Source organism: Nyctereutes procyonoides, unplaced genomic scaffold (assembly GCF_905146905.1).
Source record: "Nyctereutes procyonoides isolate TBG_1078 unplaced genomic scaffold, NYPRO_anot_genome, whole genome shotgun sequence".
Classification (NCBI taxonomy): Eukaryota; Metazoa; Chordata; class Mammalia; order Carnivora; family Canidae; genus Nyctereutes; species Nyctereutes procyonoides.
Genome location: NW_026575146.1, coordinates 70,606,840 through 70,628,316, shown reverse-complemented (window position 1 = coordinate 70,628,316; position 21,477 = coordinate 70,606,840). Strand labels below are relative to the sequence as shown.

General features: G+C 39.7%; 1 pseudogene; it reads left to right on the top strand.

Moving 5' to 3' along the window:
- LOC129500189 (zinc finger protein 420-like) overlaps window positions 1–9,812 on the top strand; it is a 177,796-nt pseudogene extending 167,984 nt beyond the window's left edge.
- Window positions 9,813–21,477: the final 11,665 nt, after the last annotated feature.

The window sequence follows — 21,477 nt, the reverse complement described above, 5'->3', positions numbered from 1 at the left end:
CATGGGACTGGATCCTGGGTCTCCAGGATCAGGCCCTGGGCCAAAGGCGGCACTGAACCACTGAGCCACCGGGCTGCCCCCTTTTTGTGTATTTATATCCATTCAACGGTATTTATTCCTTGGCATATATATGTATCATACATATATGATATATGTATCATTGTCATGTATCATTGCCTCTTTTAATTATTTTCATTCTGTATATTGGTTATACCATTTCTTCCTATTTTAGTTGGTTTCCTCTTTCATTCTTTTTTTTTGGGCCAAAGGCAGGCGCCAAACCGCTGCGCCACCCAGGGATCCCTCCTCTTTCATTCTTACTTTACTTCTAGGTCCATCAATTTTTATTTTTATTTTTTCTGAAAACCAAATCCTCGTATTGTTGATATTTTCTAAATCCTATTTTATTCATTTCTGTTTTATGTTTAAGTTTCCTTTCTTCCACAGAGTGACAGGATTGCCCAGTCAGTTAAGTGTTTGAGTTCAGCTCAGGTCGATCTCGAGGTCCTGGGTTTAAATCTTGTGTCATGCTCCCTGCTGAGCAGGGAGTCTGCTTGCCCCTCTCTTTTGGCCTTCCCCCTGCTCATTCTCTCTCTCTCTCTCTCTCTCTCTCTCTGTCTCAGATAAGTAAAATAGTTTTTTAAAAAATTCCTTCCCTCTGCTGATTTTGGGCTCCTATGGTACTTTTCATGATTACTTGAGCTACAGGAAGGTAGTTTGTGTCACACTATGGAATTAACTGTTAAGCTATGTGGTCAGTATGTTGTGTACAAGTTTATGTGTCCATGGAGGGATGAAGTCCTGAGGACTCCTCAACCATCTTGCTGATATTCTCTGACTGATTTGATGGCTGTATATAGATGTCATCAGTATTTTCTTCTGAAAGTAGTAAGTGGAATGACTTGCCTTTTCTGTTATTCAATATTTTTCAGCTGTATCTTCACATGACACCCCAAGCTTCCTGTCAGAGCTGTGCAAAGAAGCTTCATTTCCAAATGTGTCAGTGGGTCCATATAAACATAATGTCCTTGAGAAGTTACACTTAATGATAGACTGGGACAATGATCATAAAGGATATATCCAAATTGAGGCTACTGCCCATAATAAGAATCTCACTGCCCCACATGGTGAAGGATATAAAACATTGTGTAAAACCTTTCTTTTTAAGGCCACTAGTTCTATAAAGCAGAGTGTTTCTGTAGGCAACAGCTCAAATCAAATATTCAAAGATACATATTTATGGAAAGATAATATAGAAAATCTGGAAAGTTACCATGCTGAAGATAATAATTTGAACAATCTGGAAAATAGGATTAGACCGACCTTTCAGTCAAATATGTCTAAACATCAGAGATTTATAAATGAAGAAGCAAGTGCTAGGTGGTTTCAATTTGAGAGGTCCTTCACCAAGGGCTCAACCCTACAAAATTACCAGACCATTTTCAGTGAAGACAGACTTGCTCAAGGCAGTGAATCTGAGGAACAATGTAATCAAGGCTCAAATGTTGATAAACATCTGAGGACACATTCTCCAGAGACCCATTCTGAATGTAATACATGGGGGGACGTCTTTCATCAAAGAGCCAACCTTGTATATAACAGTATGCATAGGAGAGAGAATCCTTATAAATATAGTGATTGTGAAAATGATCTTAACCACTCCACCAGTTTTGGTGATCATCAGACAATTCATGGGAGAAAAAACCCATGCACATACACTAAACCTGGGAACCTGTTGAGTCAGTCATCAAGAATACGCATACATAAGACAGTGTGTAGTAGAGAGAAACCTTACAAATGTCAGGGAACATAGCAAGGCCATTTATCCATCAATCAGTCCTCAACTCAGCAATCAAACACAAATTCATAAGGGAGAGAAACCTTATCAATGTAAAACAATGTGGCAAAGCCTTTAATCTGTCAATCAAAAACTTACTCAACATCACAGAATTCATACGAGGAGAGAAACGTTACAAATGTAAAGAATGTGGCAAAGCCTTTATCTGTCAATCTAAACTTACTCAACATCACAGAACTCATACAGGAGAGAAACCTTATAAATGTAAAGAATGTGGCAAGAGCTTTAACCACCAATCAAACCTTATTCGGCATCACAAATTACATACTGGAGAGAAACCTTATAAATGTAAAGAATGTGGCAAAGCCTTTATACATCAATCAAGCTTTAATCAACATCACAGAATCCATACAGGAGAGAAACCTTATAAATGTAAAGAATGTGGCAAGGCCTTTATCCATCAATCCAGCTTTACTCAACATCACAAAATTCATACTGGAGAGAAACCTTATGAATGTAAAGAATGTGGCAAGGCATTTATCCATCAGTCAGGCCTTACTCAACATCACAGAATTCATACTAGAGAGAAACCTTATAAATGTAAGGAATGTGGCAAAGCTTTTAACCACCACTTAAACCTTAGTAAACATCACAGAATCCATACTGGAGAGAAACCTTATAAATGTAAAGAATGTGGCAAGACCTTTAACCACCAGTCAAGCTTTACTCAACATCACAGAATTCATACTGGAGAGAAACCTTATAAATGTAAGGAATGTGGCAAAGCCTTTATCCATCAATCAAGCTTTACTCAACATCACAGAATTCATACAGGAGAGAAACCTTATGAATGTAAAGAATGTGGGAAGGCCTTTATCCATCAATCAAACTTTACTCAGCATCTCAAAATTCATACAGGAGAGAAACCTTACCAATGTAAACAATGTGGCAAGGCTTTTAACCAGCAATCAAACCTTACTCAGCATTACAAAATTCATACTGGAGAGAAACCTTACAATTGTAAGGAATGTGGCAAAGCCTTTAACCACCACTCAAGCCTTATTCAACATCAGAGAATTCATACTGGAGAGAAACCTTATAAATGTAAGGAATGTGCTAAGGCTTTTAAGCAGCACTCACACCTTACTCGACATCATATAATTCATACTGGAGAGAAACCTTATAAATGTAAAGAATGTGGGAAGGCCTTTATCCATCAATCAAGCTTCATTCGACATCACAGGATTCATACTTGAGCAGTTCTTACAAATATAAGACAGTGAGAGAATTTGTAAGAACTGTTGAATCCTAACTCTACATCAGAGCATTCGTGTCGGAGAGTAACTAATACATGTGTAAAGAATGTGACAAGACCTTTAAGCAATGTTACACCTTCATTCCTTATTAGAGGATGGATAGTGGAAGTGATTTTTATAAATATAAACATTAGGGCAGCCCAGGTGGCTCAGCGGTTTAGCGCTGCCTTCAGCCCAGAGTGTGATCCTGAAGACCCCGGATCGAATACCACGTCAGGCTCCCTGCATCGAGCCTGCTTCTCCTTCTGCCTGTGTCTCTGCCTCTCTCTCTCTCTCCTCTCTCTGTTTCTCATGAATTAATAAATAAAAACTTTAAAAAATAAAAAACATTCACAAGCCCTTTAATATTGCTCAAGCCTCTCATAATTATAGAATTCATACTAGAGAAATATTATAACTATAAAGAATGTGGTAAAGGTTTCAGGATGTTCAACCCTCACTCAGCATCACTGAGTTCATACTGAGGAAAAATAATACAAAATTGAACGAATCAAACTGCTAGCTGGAAGTCATAACTTGCTTCATATTACAGTTATCATACAAAAACAAAATTGAAATGGGAAGAAAGTGGCCAAATATTTAACTGGAATCAAATCCTTACTCAGTATCCCAAAACACAATCTTGGTTCAAAGTGTAGCAACATAATGAAGGAGGAGAGTATGTTACACCTTAGGAAACCTCACATTTCAGAGAAGAAAAGTAACTTGAAAGGTAAAAATAAAAATATTTAATTGAACATAAAATGTCAATAAATGTCACAGTTCATAGTACAAAGCAGTTTATCTGTCACTCTATTCAGACATCGCATTAAAAAGGGACTAATACAAAGTTAGTTAGACCATGTTTATGCAATTATGTGTTAAAAGAGAAGGGATGGATTTTTGCGTGGGTATATTGCCATGTGTTTTTCTATCTTTTTTTTTTTAATTTTATTTATTTATTCATGAGAGGCACAGGCAGAGGGAGAAGCAGGCTCCATGCAGGGAACCCGATGATCCCGGGTCTGCAGGATCACGCCCTAGGCCGAAGGAAGACGCTCAATTGATGAGCCACCAGGCGTCCTTGTTTTTGTTTAATTGACCCTATATGAGATTTGTGACTTTTGCAAATACTGTGTTTCTGCAGTCACAACTCTTCAGAAAATTCATTTATTCCTAGTGGGTGTGTGAAACTATGTAAGTGATTTTTGTTGCATCAAAGATATGAGATGCCCTTCTTCCTTACGTGGGATTCATGCATACCTAATTTTCCATGGAACATTAAGGACAATACAACATGAATATATGGAGAAAATATATATTTTTAAAGATTTAATTTATTTATGAGAGACAACAGAGAGAAGGCAGAGACATAGGAAGAAGGAGAAATAGGCTCCCTGTAGGGAACCTGACGTGGGACTTGGTCCCGGGTCTTCAGGACCACACCCGGAACTGAAGGTGTCACTAAGCCACTGAGCCACCCGGGCTGCCCTAAACAACCTAAGTTTGATTGATAGATCTATAGCAATCTTTTATACTTTTTCAATTAAATATGACCTGCTTTTCCTAAAAAAAATAATAATAAAAAAATAAAGGGGTCAGTTGAACAAATGGATATAACCTTATGATTATCTATGTACCCAACATGAAAGTACATAACACATGAAGCAAGTATTAACAGAGAAGAGGAGAGGAAGAGATGGCAATACATTAGAAGGGGACTTCAAGGGACGCCTGGGTGGCTCAGCGGTTGAGCGTCTGCCTTTGGCTCAGGGTGTGATCCTGGAGTCCCAGGATGGAGTCTTATATCTGGCTTCCTGGGCCTCCTGCATGGAGCCTGCTTCTCCCTCTGCCTCTCTCTCTCTGTGTGTCTCTCATGAATAAAGAAATAAGATCTTTTAAAAGGTGGGGTGGGGGGACTTTAATATTGTACCTTCAATAATGGATAGATTAAAAAAATTAAAAAAAATAATGGATAGATTATCCAGACAAAATCAATAAGGTGATGTCAGACTTTAATGATAGAAGCAGACAGAACATTCCATCCAACAGCATCAGTAAAACAGATTCTTCTCACAGGCCCATGAAGCATTCTCCAGTACCACAAAACAAGTCCTAATTAATATATGATTGAAATCATACCAAGCATCTTTTCCAAGCCACTTTGGCATGAAACTAGAAGTCAATTTCAAGTACAAAACTAGAAAATTCACAAATACGTGAAAGATAAGCAAGTTGCAACCTTATTCATGATAGGCAAAATATGGAAATAACTTGCCCATTGGCAGACGAGTAGATAATGTGCATTTATACAATGGATGCTCTAACAATACATTTAAAGGTTTCTAATTGGATAGCTCTTAAAAATTCTTATTACATGAAAAATTTTAACTAAGGTGATGTTAACTATGTTGTAAAATAATATATACTGGGATGCCTGGGTGGCTCAGTGGTTGAGTGGCTGCCTTTGGCCCAGGGTGTGATCCTGGAGTCCCAGGATCGAGTCCCACATCAGGATACTTGCATGGAGCCTGTTTTTCCCTCTGCCTATGTCTCTGCCTGTCTCTTTCTGTGACTCTTATGAATAAGATAATCTTAAAAAATATATATATATATATATATATATATATATGAAGCATGTATTTTAAACTAATATAATGTTTTATGTTGATTATATCTCAGTGAGACTGGGAAACAATATTAGTGGTTGCTTAGGCATACGAATAAAAGGTTGGGGATGGTGATAGCTAAAGAATAAGTTTTCTTTAAGAGGTGATTACATGTGATTTGACTATGGTTTGCCTGCACCTATGTGTAGAATCAGTTAAAGACCTACCGTTTGTACATTTTAAATAGGTGAATTATACAGCATGTAAATTGTATGCAAATCTATTTTAAAAGAACCCCAAATAAATGCCCGTATGAGAAGACCTAGTAGTATAACATCTCAAGACTATAAATTCAGCTATTAAACACATATACGGGATACCTCGGTGGTCAGCTGTTTGGTGCCTGCCTTCAGCCCGGGGCGTGATCCTGGAGTCCCGGGATCCAGTTCCCACATTGGGCTTCCTTCAGGGAGCCTGCTTCATGCTCTGCCTGTGTCTCTGCCTCTCTCTGTGTCTCTCATGAATGAATAAAATCTTAAAAAAAAAAGGCACATATATGTGTAGGATTTCAAATGGAATTTAGGATTTAACTGTCTTCTGTGTTTTCAATTTTGTAGTAATACAAAAATTTTTGAAAGGAAGCACATGGGTAGGAGGTTTTGTCAAATTACACATATATAATTATTAGTAGGAGTTGAAATTCAGCACTTCAATATTGCATGAAGAAAGTAGAGATGCAAAAATATGTATGGGTTTCTGCAAAGAAACAGAATCAATAGAATTCATATCTATCTCTTTTTGTACTTTTAATATCTGTTTCTATAGATCTATAGCTACAGAAATAGATATAAGCTTATCATAAGGAGAAATAGATCTCTATTTCTCTATATATCTACATAGAGGAGAGTGAAAGGTTTCTTTAATGAATTGACTAAATCAATTGAGAGAGCTGGCAAGAGAAGGCTGCAAAGAATGCCATCAATCTAGAGACCTGGGAAATAGCTGATGCTGAAGCTGGACAATCTGAAGAGCGTCTGGAGACAGACTTAGGTCAAATGGAAGAAGCACCTTTGAAATGTACAGCTAATTATGTTCTCCAGAACAGACTGCCTAGTAGGTAGTGTGGGTTTATTTTCATATAACTTTAATATAAACTCACTAAAATGGAAAAAGACAAATTTCTAAAAAGTGTTCAACATAATCTTTTTTTTTTTTGAAGATTTTATTTATTCACAAGAGACACACAGAAGCAGAGACAAAGGAAAAGGGAAGAGAAGCAGGCTCCATGCAGAGAGCCTGATGTGGGACCCGATCCCCAGAACTCTGGGATCACGCCCTGAGCCAATGGCAGACATGCCCAACCTCTGAGCCACCCAGGCGTCCCAAGTTAAACATAATCTTAGAATATGTTGACTAAGTGTATAAGAATATACAGCATTTTCAAGCATGGACTAGTGCCTAGCTGCAAAATCAGAATTATGATATGTATACATTTAACAATAGAATCAGGAGCATATACATTTTTTTTAGGTATTATAGGTAAATAATTAGTGTTAGCCAAAGAGAAAATATTTTAATTATTAAATAGGATTAAAAGAATACCTCTGCAATTGAACCTCATTTTTCTAAGTATAGGAGAAGCTAATTCATAAAATAACTTGAATATTCAAGAATGAAAATTGATCAGATTTCACAGCTAGAGGTGGAGTACAAATAAATACATGGATACCACTTTTAGCCTTATGATAGATGAGATAAAAATAAATGGTAATAAAGAGTACTGATGAAGCCAGGAGGAAAAAAAAACTATGAATAAAATAGGACATAAGTGCAACTTTAGGGAAGAGCTGTCCAGTATGTGTAAAAATTTTCAATTCATTTACCTGTGAAGTAGTAATTATAGTTCACATTCTACTACTCATAGAAATAAATAGGGGCACCTGGGTGGCTCAGTGAGTTAAGCATCTATCTGCCTTCAGCTCAGGTCATGATCCCAGGGTCCTGGGATTGAGTCCCAAGTCTCACTCTCTGGTCAGTGGGGAGCCCGTTGCTCCCTTTCCCTCTCCCTCTCCCTCCGCATGTGCTCTCTCAAATAAAAAAAGGTTTAACAAAGAAATATATACAAATGTGTCTGAAATATGAATCACAACATTCTTTATATAGAAGAAATTAAAAATGACTTCTATGTGTTCAATAGAAAATACTTACATGGATATTTTAAGATTTGTCCTAATTCCATTTTTACTGCTACTGAAACATCTCTAAAACATATCACAGAAATGTTGAGAAAAGCTGCATCACCTTATGTGACACAATATGCTCATAAAATGGCATGCATCCTTTTAACTCAGTATCTGTATGTATATTTAAAAAAGGCATAGAGCTAGGAAAATTGGAGTGTATGTTTTGATAGGGAGGGATTCGTATTGTATATATATTAGTACAGAACATAACTTCTTCAGAAGTATTTGAAATATTTGCCCAAAAAAAGAAATGTTGCTTTGGTAACAACTATTGGAACCACACTTGAAACTGTCTGATTGCAAAGCCAAAGTTCTACATTGCTTCCCCAGTTTTGAATTGTAAGCCTTTGTCTCTCACTTATAATGAATGATCCAGAACAATTCCTCGATATACAACTGGCATTCAGTTCAATGAATGCAGTATAGATTATTTCATACACCTCCAAGTTTTAGATATCTAGATTGATTCTATTGTTTAAAAATTAATTAACAAATGAAATTTGATGTATGATTTTAAGGGCAGTGTTGATAACTGATTTCAGGTTGTGGAATAATTTATTCTACTCCCTATACCAATCTCTATTTTGTATTCAGTGATGCTCTCATTCATTCTCTAATGAGCTTTTAAATTCTGGCAGAGCTCATGCCCCCTTAGTCCTCTGCATTTTTCAGGACTTTGCACTTTATTGAGGCCACTGACCCCATCTGGATTACACGTGCAATTTCTTTAATCCCAGTCTGCACAGAGCAGCCCGAATATCAAGTGCCCACTAAGCACTACAGGCTGTCCCTCCTCTTTGATATTGAGAACCTCACTGCCAACTCCAAAAGGAATCTTGGACATCAAAGCTGATCCACCCCAAAGCAAACCTTCTCAAAAGCTCTAGGTCATTACTTCACATTGAGACTTGTACAGGGCTACGGAAAAAGCCCAAGGAGGAAGTGAGAACTGACAGATTTTGCGATATAGAGGAGAAATATTCAGAGAGCCGGCCTTCAGAAGAACAAGGAAACAAGTGAATGAAAAGCCCATTGGACACCTCAGAGGGAGATAAGTAAAGGTTTTCAAGTTGTAAAAAGAATGGTCTCTGAGTGACAGTTTCAAAAATAGAAATATTTTTCTCTAACTATGGATTAGGATGCATGTAAGGGAGACGTTGATTCTGTCTCTATTGGAACATCCATCTTCTGATGATTATTGACTGTTGACGTGAGGAAGTAACCAGTACTAAAAAAGCTTTGCATCATGTGAGCAGCTGTTAGGCTCAAATGCATTTTGTGACATTCTCTCTGGTTTATTTTATTTTTTCATTCTCTCTGGTTTAAAAAAGATTTTAGTACCATACCTCAGTTCAACATGCATTTCTCCACAGCTTTCTACAATGCACAAGACTTCCCACATCTTTTTTGATAATAGCTTCCTGTTACTCAGGTGTGAATAGAGAAATAGGTGATCTGATGATACTAATAACTTCATTTCTACACTATTGTATCAAAGCTTGAAGTTTCATACTTAGGGTATCACATCGATTATTTCATAATGTGATATTACTCTTCACTTACTGTGATATCTGACATTGCACTTTGACACTGCTTACACACAAATGAATACTGTCTAATAAAAATTTTGTTTTTTCTGTCTAATAAATTAACTCATTCTGTTTTCATGAAATCCACGTTGGTCATGGGGCAGATTCCTTTTCCTATTAAACTGCAGTAATTCACCTAACATAATAAAACCTCCAAATCTGGGACACCTGGGTGAAGCATCTGCCTTTGGCTCAGGGCATGATCCCAGAGTCCCAGGATCAAGTTCCACATCGGGCATCTGTAATGGAGCCTGCTTCTCCCTCTGCCTATGTCTCTGCCTCTCTCTGTGTCTCTCATGAATAAATAAATAAAATCTTAAAAAAAAAAACTCGCAATCTTTCTTCATAGTTCATATCTATTCCTAAGAATCTTGTGAAAAAAAAAAAAACTATCGGGTACCTGGGCGGCTCAGTGGTTGAGCATCTTCCTTTGGCTCAGGTCATGATCCTGAGGTTCTGGGATAGAGTCCTCCACCAGGTTCCCCGCAGGGAGCCTGTGTCTCCCTCTACCTATGTCTTTGCCTCTCTCTGTGTGTCTCTCATGAATAAATATGTAAACTCTTAAAAAAAATACTATCTGAATTAAAATGTCAAGGTATAAGAAACAAAAGTAAATATAGATCAAAATTGTTTGAGGGATGCCTGAGTGGCTCATTTGCTTAAGGGTCTGCCTTTGGCTCAGGTCATGATCCCAGGGTCCTGGGATGGATCCCCACATTGGGCTCCCTGTTCAATGGGGAGTCTGCTTCTCCCTCTGTCCCTCTTTCTGCTTCTGCTCTCTTTCATATGAATTAGTAAAATCTTTAAAAAAACTGTTTGAAACCATGACCCAGCCGTCATGGTTTGTTAATATAAAACAGTAGTTAAAGTACCATCTTTGCTACAACCCCAGCTACTCTAATTCCAAGCAGTGTACACATTTTCACATATTGGCTAAAATTGTGCATCCATATCATTTTCCTCTGCAAATTAAAACTATGAAGGGGCCAATATTCCAGAGTCATGAAAATTTTTGTAAAGTAACACATATACAGTGTTCAGATCAGTAATTCATATAAATTGTTATTTCAAGGCTAATGTGGTTGGTTGAGGATTGGAAGCCTTTAAGAAAAGGACCTCTAGGGGTGCCTGGATGACTCAGAGGTTGGGCGTTTGCCTTCAGCTCCGGGCATGATCCTGAGGTTCTGGGATCGAGTCCTAAATCGGGCTCCTGCATGGAATCTGCTTCTCCCTCTCCCTGTGTCTCTGCCTCTCTCTCTCTATCTCTCATGAATAAATAAATAAAAAATCTTTAAGGAAAAGAAAGGACCTCTATTTTCATAATTTCCTTGAGTAGTAAAAAATGCAAACTCTTGGCTTTCAGCTGACATGTTCCATGTGACTCCTGCCTCCTATTTCCATGAAGGATTCTCTGGCGACAAAGGTGAATAGCAGTCATCTAGAAACCAGTAGAGTGGCCTTCAGACACTTGACAATAGGAGTAACATTTCTATTATAGGGTATTGTTGAAAACCTGAGGAATTTCTCTCTTCTTTACCATTTTACCTTCCTTTCTTTCCACTGGGAACAGGTAAAGTCCATAGATCTGATTCTCAAACACCTGACCATAGCCAACGCCAGGAGTCACTCAGACAATGGTTGGTTTGGGGCTGAAAGACATCCTTAATGATTTTGGATACAAACTTGTGTTCTAAGTTCATAAAGTGGGCAGAGGTGTGTCTTTTGGCACCACCTACCTCTTGAGTGTCTTTGAGGAGATGGTGATCAGTCCCTGGAACTCCAGGTGGGTGGAGTTTAAGGTGAAATTTCCCAAGTACATGGAGTCCCATATGTCCCTTTATTCGATGCTATATACACTGATAAATTTGACTTTTCCTATATATGTAGCTGGCAAAATGAACAGCAAGAACATCACAAAGAAAAAAGATTTTGGATACCGTTGTGCTACATTTCAAGGAGAAATCACAGTGCCACTATTTGTGCATGGCTATTATTCCTAGTGTTTTACCTTTGGGACTCATGATGTGGGGCAGTGGCTTCATGATTTTCATGCTGTCCAGGCAGAAGAAGCAGGGGTTTAACACATCTATGGAAACTGGGTTTTCCCCAGATCCTCCCAGGAGACCACAGTTACCCAGAACATCCTTGTCCTCCTGAGCACTTTTATATCATTGAACACCCTAGCCTCCATCTTCCAGGTGCGTGGTGTTTGTTAGTAACCCCAATAGTTGATATTGAACATCTCTGCACTACTTGCTGCAAGTTTATAAAATTTTAAAATGATTTTATTAATTTATTTGAGAGAGAGAGAATACATGAGTGGGGGAGGGGCAAAGGGACTGGGAGAAGCAGGCTGCTCGCTGAGCTGGGAGCCTGATGCAGGGCTTGATCCCAGGACCCTGGTTTCATGACCTGAACTGAAGGCAGACATTTAACTGACTGAGGCACCCAGGTGCTCCAGAAGGATGTATATGTTTAACAACATCATCAAGGACTATATTTATAATGTATGCCACTGAAAGAGCACTGACATTTTAGTTTTAGGTCAAAGTACTTGAAGATGGGAGCGATACAGGGGTGGGGCATGAAAGAGGGCATGGGATAAATGGAGCTGCAGAGAGTCTGGGGGCTTGGGGTAGCAGAGCCACAGGGGAAGGGAGGACAGAAGCTGTGTTAGTTTCCTAGGGCTTCTTTAACAAATTCCACAACTGGGTGACTTAACAAACCAAGTATTAGTGTCTCACAGTTCTAGAGGTTCTTAGATGTCTGAAGTCAAGCTGTTGGCAGGGTCATACTTTATCTCAAGAATGGAGTCTTCCCTCTTTCTCACTTCTGGAGACTGTCAGCTATCCTTGGCCTTCCTCGGCTAGTTGATGCATCACTCAGTCTCTGCCTTCATCATCACGCACTATTCTGTCTGTGTCTAAACTCTCTTCTCATAGGACACCAGCCACTGAATTCAGGTTTACCTAAATCCAGTATGGCCTCCTTTTAACTTGATTACATCTGCAAAGATACTATTGCCTTAAAAACAACAACAACAACAACAACAAAAACACAAGATACTATTGCCCAATAAGGTACAATTACAGATACTGTGAATTAGAACTTGAGCACATTTTTAAAAAAAAGATTTTATTTATTTATTCATTAGAGGCACACACAGAGAGAGGCAGAGACATAGAGGGAGAAGCAGGCTCCCCGGAGGGAGACTGGTGTGGGACTGGATCCCTGGACCTGGGACCATGCCCTGAGCCAAAGGCAGACACTCAACCACTGAGCCATCCGGCCATCCCAGAACTTGAGCATATTTATTTGAGGCACACTATATAACCCACAACAGGTCTAAAGGGCATGAGGGAGTTAAACGTCACTGAGGGATTAAAGTGCACTACAGGTTTTAAGTTTGGGGGTGGAGTACATACAGGGACATTAAGGATATGAGGCATATGTGTGTGTTGAGGGAATAAGAGTGTGAAAGAAATCCTGGGAAGGAAAGAGATCATGGATGAGGAATTAATTGGGAAAAGGGAATTAGGATGCAAAGTTTAGTGAAAGTCATATAAACCTTACTGCCTATGAAGGGTTAAAAACTATGGGATGGAAAGGTGATAGCTGCTTATGAATTCAGTCCAGGGGGTATTCAGTGCTCTTACCGGAGATAAAAGGGTGGGAAAAAAAAGCTGATGCCTGGGAAACATGATCGGCACAGGGGGTAAATGTGGGTGGAGTGAGATCATCAGAACTGGGAGAAAAGTGGGCATCAGTAGGCTAAAAGGCCTATGAGAAAGCGGGAGTGTAGAGTTGGGGTAATGAATGCAGGGACATATGGAAACTAAGGACTCCTGATAATGATGGCTAAGGCATTGAGGGCAGTGGACATAAAAAACACAATAAATAGGCTGAAGTCATGGAATGGGGAGAAGATAGATGGGGCAATGGAGAACAGAGGATTTTGTGTCAAAGGAAGGGTCAGAAGTTTGAGCTGAGGCTCTCAGGCTAGGCAAAATGTGATTTATTGGTATAGAGTTTTAAAATGCACTGGATAGACTTAGAAGAGCAACGAAGAAGACTAGGAGGGTCATTTGCAGGGAAAGATTCAGGTTTCATGGAAATCTAAAGGTTCTGTGGGTGTAGAGATTGTGGTGACAGTGAGATATAGAGAGGAGGGAAGACAGGGATGGAGCTGGGGGTGATGGAGGTTGCAGGGGTACATTTGGAGGTCACTAATTCATTCTCTTACTCATTAATTCTCTCATTTGCATTTGATTCACAATTATCAACAGTTTCTAATTCTAGCCCACAAACCAATAACCTTATTTATATAAAATACCAGTAATCCTTTTCGACTGAATCGACAGTAAAGGACCACTGGTAAATTCTGAGTAAACAGTGAGATTAAACATTTTCTCTCTACGTGGGGATACCCTGCACAAGGTAAGACCAGGTTGGAGATCTTGTGGAAACCATGAGAAGAAAATTCTGCCAACAACCTAAATGCTCCTGAAAGTGACTGCTGACCTTGACATTCCTGAGAAGATCCAATGCCTCTTGAAACAATGATCTTAACCTTATAGGACCCCAAGTCCACTGAAATTCAGACTCAGAAGCATGGTTTTATTATCTCCTAAATGCACAGTGATTGGTTATGGTAATGATAGAAAACAGCTATCCATGAGCATATCATTAACTGTAAAAAGAAAATTATAAACTATAAATTTGGAGACAATTACCCTCAAACCAATCACAGTTTTATCTTCAGACATAATAGATTCTCAGGTTGAGATGGATCCTCCCTCTTATGCAAATTCAGAGTATAACACACAGATGCTAAAATATTTTGCATTTGGTTCAGTGTTTACATAAATATTATGTTATCAAATATACTGTCAAATTCTTTTTCTTTTCTCTTTTTAAAGATTTAATTTATTTATTCATGAGAGACACACAGAGAGAGGCAGAGACATAGAGGGAGAAGCAGGCCCATCGTGACTGCATTCTTACAATGGATGGACAATTGCTAAATTATCCTTGCAAATGGAATAAAAAAAAAAACGCTTAGAACCTATAATCTCCAACCAACTACATTTCCTTTTTTTTTTTTAAAGATGTATTTATTTATGATAGACATAGAGAGAGAGAGGCAGAGACACAGAAGGGGGGAGAAGCAGGCTCCATGCCGGGAGCCCGACGTGCGACTTGAACCCAGGACTCCAGGATCACGCCCTGGGCCGAAGGCAGGCGCTAAACCGCTGGGCCACCCAGGGATCCCCCCAACTACATTTCCACTGTTAAATTAAATAAGGAAGCCATAGACTGACGTGTCTTTATTTTTTTTTTAATTTTTTTTATTTTTACGATAGTCATACAGAGAGAGAGAGAGGCAGAGACACAGGCAGAGGGAGAAGCAGGCTCCATGCACAGGGAGCCTGACGTGGGATTCGATCCCGGGTCTCCAGGATCGCGCCCTGGGCCAAAGGCAGGCGCCAAACCGCTGCGCCACCCAGGGATCCCTGACGTGTCTTTAAAGCCTAGGTAGCCTCTGTACGCAAAGCACAATAGGACCAGAACAGAAGAAAATGAATTTAAGAAAAAATAATTACAGGTATGCCTGGGTGGCTCAGGGGTTGGGCATCTGCTTTTGGCTCATACTGGGGTTCTGGGATCAAGTTCCACATGGGGCTCCCTGCGGGGAGCCTGCTTCTCCCTCTGCCTATGTCTCTGCTTCTCTCATGAATAAATAAACAAAATCTTAAAGAAAAAAACACACACACACAAATAGTTACAGTCAAACAGACCTTCCAATAATGAGGCAACCACTTAAGGTATATACAATGAAACACTATCTTTGCTTTGCTTCCACATCCTCTCTATAAAAATCTCACTGCTAGCTCCTACAGGTGAGGAAGACTATTTGAATAGACAAACTAACTGGCCAAATTAACTCTGGAAACTTTGAGTATACATCAGCTCATCTTTTAAAGGCACACAGTACCACCTTTCATTTTGAGCACTTTTCTCACACAGCCTGAACATCTTGCCCATTTGCAATGTGTGTATAAGAATCAGTATGACATCTCTACCTGCCCCTCTCTGCCCCCTTTTGGACAAGGGCACAACACACCAACATGACTCTGCCTTCACTTCTTCAGACTTCAGTCTCGGTAAGGCTCCCCACTGCTCCTGTGCAGACAGGGTCTCCCCAAGTGCTGCACATGTGCACAGAGACACTGGGGCACAGCGCCCCTCTCAGGCACAAAACTGCAGGCACATGCTCCTCCCTTCTCCCCAGATCACCAGCCTTGAAATCTGTCAAGCCCACATACCTGGGTTCTCGGTACAGGCAAACTGGGACTCTATGGACACGGTGGACACAGCAGTCCTCCCTCTAACCAACATTGTTATCACACCCAGATTTTTTTGTTGCCCTCTCTCTCGTTCTGGCCTTTCTTATTGCCAAAAGTTCACACATGTGCACAAAGAGAATGCAGGTGAATCCTGAAGGATCCTGAATTCGCACCTGCCAGAAAGAAAAGGGCCCCCAGCAGATGGGGATCAGGGACTGGACATTCAGGATAATCCTATGTAATATGAACACATAAGATGCTCTTCAGTCCCACCCATCCAGAGAACCTTTTGATGTCCCCAGATTCCTCTTTTGTATTTTGGGGCAAACATCGTGAGCACAGAGCTCAGCTGCTCCAAAATTTCCATTGGAAATAGTCCCTCTGCCTAATTATGTGGCTGTCAGAGTGTAACAGGGAATTGTCAGTTTAGATTCTGTCAAAATGACCACAGACCACAAAACTGCCAGTCTCTGCACCTCCCTTCTCAGAATGGCTTAGAGAACAGTGTTCCTTGCAAGTCCACCTACTGGGTGGCCTGAGATGGCATTCACACTTTCCTGAGGCTTTGGCTCAGATAAAGAAGGCAAAGGACTCTAAATTTGGTGAGTCACTTTCGCCTTTCTGGTTATAACAGTGCTTCCAAAGCAACACATATCATCCCACCTTTTTTCCTGGGATGTCCACTCATAGTCCACATATTAAAATTAGCCAAATATAAAAATGCAAATATTGACCCATCAAATTTCCCTCTGATCCTCTAATCCATCCTTCCTTTCTCTCTCCCAGTCTGGTCTCTATACATGTGCCTTCACATCCAATATTATTTTTAAGATTACTGATCATGAAAAAGAAGATAAAGCATCTGTACTCCCAAGAAGGCACAACCAGCATCCAAATCCTCCTGGGAAAAACAAGTATAGAGTACCCCAATTCCCAGGGATTCAGAAAGATTAACTTGCATGATGTATGTAAGATTCTCAGCAGTGTCCTGGACTCAGTGCATACTCACATACCTGAAGCATGTAGTTGGTGATAAACATTTCATGAGTGCAGGTTATTTACCCCAAACATCCTTGCTCAGACACCACAGCCTTATCTAGTCCCTGATCAACCTGCAGAGGGTGAGAAACTCTAGAAACTCTGTACCGGAAAATGAGTCTACATCCAAAATACGGAGAAAGTGTTTCAGACCAAAAACTGCAAAGGTGTCTGGTATTCCCCTAGAATATCAACATTTGGCTACATTCAGATGGCTGAGAAAACTCTGTCAACCTTGCCCTGGTTCCACTGCAGTAATGGTTCCCACTGAAAATCTGGACCATGAAGATCATTCCCAGTGTCCAATATTCAGCTACCATTTTCCAGGGCTCACTATTTACATTCAAAAAAAGAGAAATCAGGGATGCCTGGGTGGCTCAGCGGTTGAGCATCTGCCTTTCGGCTCAGGGCGTGATGCCGGGGTCCTGGGATCGAGTCCCACATCAGGCTTCCAGCACAGAGTCTGCTTCTCCCTCTGCCTGTCTCTGCCTCTCTCTGTATCTCTCATGAATCAATAAATAAAATCTTAAAAAAGAAAAACCCAGAGAAATCAGCAGGGAAACGGGAATTGTGGGCTACCTTTTCCATGAGAAATGAAATCTAAAATATTGACCAACGTCTAAAATCATTCAATACTGTTTACAATATGTGGTCCACTCTTACTAATGCCTTATTCTAATTATTTTGATATTCAGAATTTTATGCATCTGGGCTAATGTTCTTTTGTAACTGATGTCAGGTAATAGGATGCATAGAAAAGAACCATAGAGTTTTTTTTTTCTTTACAACTGACAAAGATGTTTAGATAAAAAAAAGTCCAGTCATCATCTACATATTGATAGAGCCAGTATTTAAACAGGAGGAGTTCACATGCCCTTCCAGAAAACATTGGTTCTTGGATTCTCTCCTCTGTTTGACAATCAATGCTTCATCCAAAAGACTTCACACAGAACAGTCTTCATTCTCTGAGACTTGAGAGTATAAGTTCCAGACCTGGACACACACATATTGCCTGAGTATTTAATTCCCTACTGAGGATCATGTACACAGGTCCAGCTTCCCGGTTAAAACACAGGAGAAAACAGCCAGCCCACACATGAGCCCACTTTCACATTGGAGAACCAGGACCACAATCCACCTAATACAATTCATGCTCATCTGTATATCTTTTTTTTTTTAAAGATATTATTTATTTATTCATGACAGACACACAGAGAGAGGTAGAGACATAGGCAGAGGGAGAAGCAGGCTCCTTATGGGGAACCCAATGTGAGCCTCAATCCTGGGACCCCAGGATCACGTCCTGAGCTGAAGGCAGATGCTCAACTCCTGAGCCACCTGGGCATCCCCTCATCTGTGTATTTGACTGCATCCTTCATGGACTAATATTTTTATTGATGATGACCACCAGAAAGATGCCTCCAGAATTTCATTTTCAAAGCAGGTTCCCAAAAGAGGCCCCATTGACAACCACCTGAGGACTTGTGGGAATGGAAAGTTGGGGGACACAGCCTAAAACAATTGAAATGTAACAAGGAAAGAGGCCTAGAAATCTGAGATTTTACAAGTGCACCAGCTAATTCTGATGCAAGATAAATTTGAGAGCCACTGCAGTAACAAAATCACAAGTCATCCCTGAATTATACATGGATAACTCACTCTTAGATACTCTCTCTGTGGTGATATTAGTGGTGTCACACACAAAAACATACACATTGTCTTTATTTACAGAGAAATCTGATTCTAACATAGTCCTCTTCTGGTTTACAGGTCTTCCATGTCTCATTTTCCTCAGTGCTCTCCTCAAGCTTCCTGGGATTACCCACAAATACACTTATTTTCACATTATTTCATGAAAATATTCCAACCTATAGTGAACTGGAATCTACTCAAATATTTCATCAAATAAAATGTGAAACACAGGAGCACCTGGGTGGCTCAGTCAGTTAAGCTACTGAAGAATTAGAACTTCATTTGCAGTCATGATTATATTCTTCTGGATCTGGGTAGGCATACTCTAAGTTTCAGGTGCCTCTCATAACATCTGATTCCAGAGCAAGACATGATGTTCTTTGTGTCAGATGCCTTGAAACACTTCAGGTAAGGAGGAAGAAATGAAACACATCAATTAAATGACATGCAACTTAATATAGTCACTGTGGAATTACTTCCATTTTGAATGAATCTTAGAACATCATGTAATTCACTGGAGGCCATTCTTAGAAAACCTGTGCAAGACATAAGCAATGGTTTCTGAACATTGGAACAAGGAAAACAATACATCTCACACAACTAATAGGGTAACACGACTTGCATGTGCAGATTCTCACACCAAGCAAGAATCATGAGATTTTGGAGGAATAAATTCAATGCAATATAAAAAAAAAATTATTCCCATTATGAATTGGTAATATTTAAGTGTGCTAGAAAATAATCAATTTTGAAATTTCCTTATTACTATATTGACCTGACATCCCCTTTTCATCTGAAGATATGGGTACATATAGACATTCTTCCTCATCAGTTCTGTTATACCTAAATTATATCTTAAGCTTACTATATATACAATTTGCATACCATGCATCTCAAAACCATGGGAGGGACGCCTGGGTGGCTCAGTGGTTGAGTGTCTGCCTTCGGACCAGGGTGTGATCCTGGAATCCCAGGATTGAGTCCCACAGTGGGCTCCCTGCATCGAGTTTGCTTCTCCCCCTGCCTGCTTTGTGCTTAGGTTGTAGTTCTGGGGAAAGGTTTTGCTATATCCTCTGCATCGGCTGCATTTCTCCCAGTTGTGTAGACTCTAATGTCAAAGAAAGTTTGAGCAATGGTTAAAGTCTTTTTTTTTTTTTTTTAAGATTTTATTTATTCCTGAGAGAGAGAGAGAGAGAGAGAGAGAGAGAGGCAGAGGGAGAAACAAGCTCCTGATGTGGGACTGGATCCCTGGTCTCCAGGATCAGGCCCTGGGCCAAAGGCAGGCTCTAAACCGCTGAGCCACCCAGGGATCCCTAATGGTTAAAGCCTTCACCAAATTGTTTACCTTTGTAAGAATTTCTTCCCAGTATGTATTCTCTCATGTTGGAGAGGTTTGAGTGATGGGTAAAGGCTTTGTCACATTTTTTATATTTGTAAGATTTCTCCTCAGAATCTATTCTTTGAGGTCCAGCAAGACTTAAATGCTGGGTTAAGGCTTTGCCACTTTATTTACATATGTAAGGTTTCTTCTCAGTAGGAAGTTTCTGCTGCTGAGTAAGTTTGGAAGATTGCTTAAAAGCTTTGCCACATTTGCTACATTTGTAAATCTTATCTTCAAGGATACAATGACATATAAAATGGTTTAAGCTTTGGGGTCCCTAGGTGGCTCAGTCAGTCAGTAAAGGGTCTTCCTTCAGTTCAGGTCATGATCTAGGGGTCCTGGGAAGGAACCCCACATCAGGCTTCCCTGCTCAGTGGAGAGTCTGCTTCTCCCTCTCCCCTGGCCCATCTCTCCCTACTCTCTGCTTGTGCTCTCTGTTCTCATGCTCTCTCTCTCTCTCTCAATTAAATAAATTCTTTTTAAAAGAAGGTTATATCTTGATAAAATACTTTCTGACATTTCTTTCTTTTATAACGGTAACTGGAACCTGAGTTCTCTGAAGTTTATTAAGATTTATCCGTATTAATGCTTTTCTAGATTCATTGCATTCATAAGTTCTGTCTCCAGTAAAAGCAACATGGTAGGGACGCCTGGGTGGCTCAGTGGTTTAGCTCAGGGAATGACTCCAAGGTCCCAGGATCAAGTCCTACATTGGGCTCCCCATGAGGAGCCTTGCTTCTCCATCTGCCTATGTCTCTGCCTCTCTCTCTGTATCTCTCATGAATAAATAAATAAAATCTTAAAAAACAAACAAAGTTGGTAATTCTTGAAGATCAAGTCTTCACCAAAGGCCTTGCTTAGGCTTTTCTTTCCTTTTTACACCTAAAAAGTTGCTCCAAATTATGTATTGTGCGGCACCCAAGTGGCTCAGTTGTGGGCATCTGCCTTTGGCTCAGGTCATGATCCCCGGGTCCTGGGTTCAAGTCCCACATCTGCTTCTCCCTCTGCCTATGTCTCTGCCTCTCTGTGTCTTTCACGAATAAATAAATAAAATCTTTTTAAAAAGCCACAAATTATGTATGTGTGATATCTAATGAACAGTGATGGTTGGATAAAGACAAGCCCTTGTTTATCAAAATTAGGGACTTTGGAATCAGGAGTGGTTTTTGTTATTAGAAGAATAATGAACTCTGAGATAAGGATCTCTCAAGTTAAATATATCTAGGCCTTTTATATTCAGCGTAATATTTCTAATTTGTATAAATGTTTGAATAATTCATCCTCCTATAATTGAAATGGTTCAAATCATTACTTTCAGCATAGAATAAGTGAGGTTCCAAATTTTTTTTCAGAGAATAAGTACATTTAAAAAATGGAATTGGGTATTTGGGTTCACAAAGATACTGTTGTGCAAACATAACTTTTTTTTTTAAGATTTTACTTATTTATTCATGAGAAATACATAGAGAGAGCAGAGACAGGAGA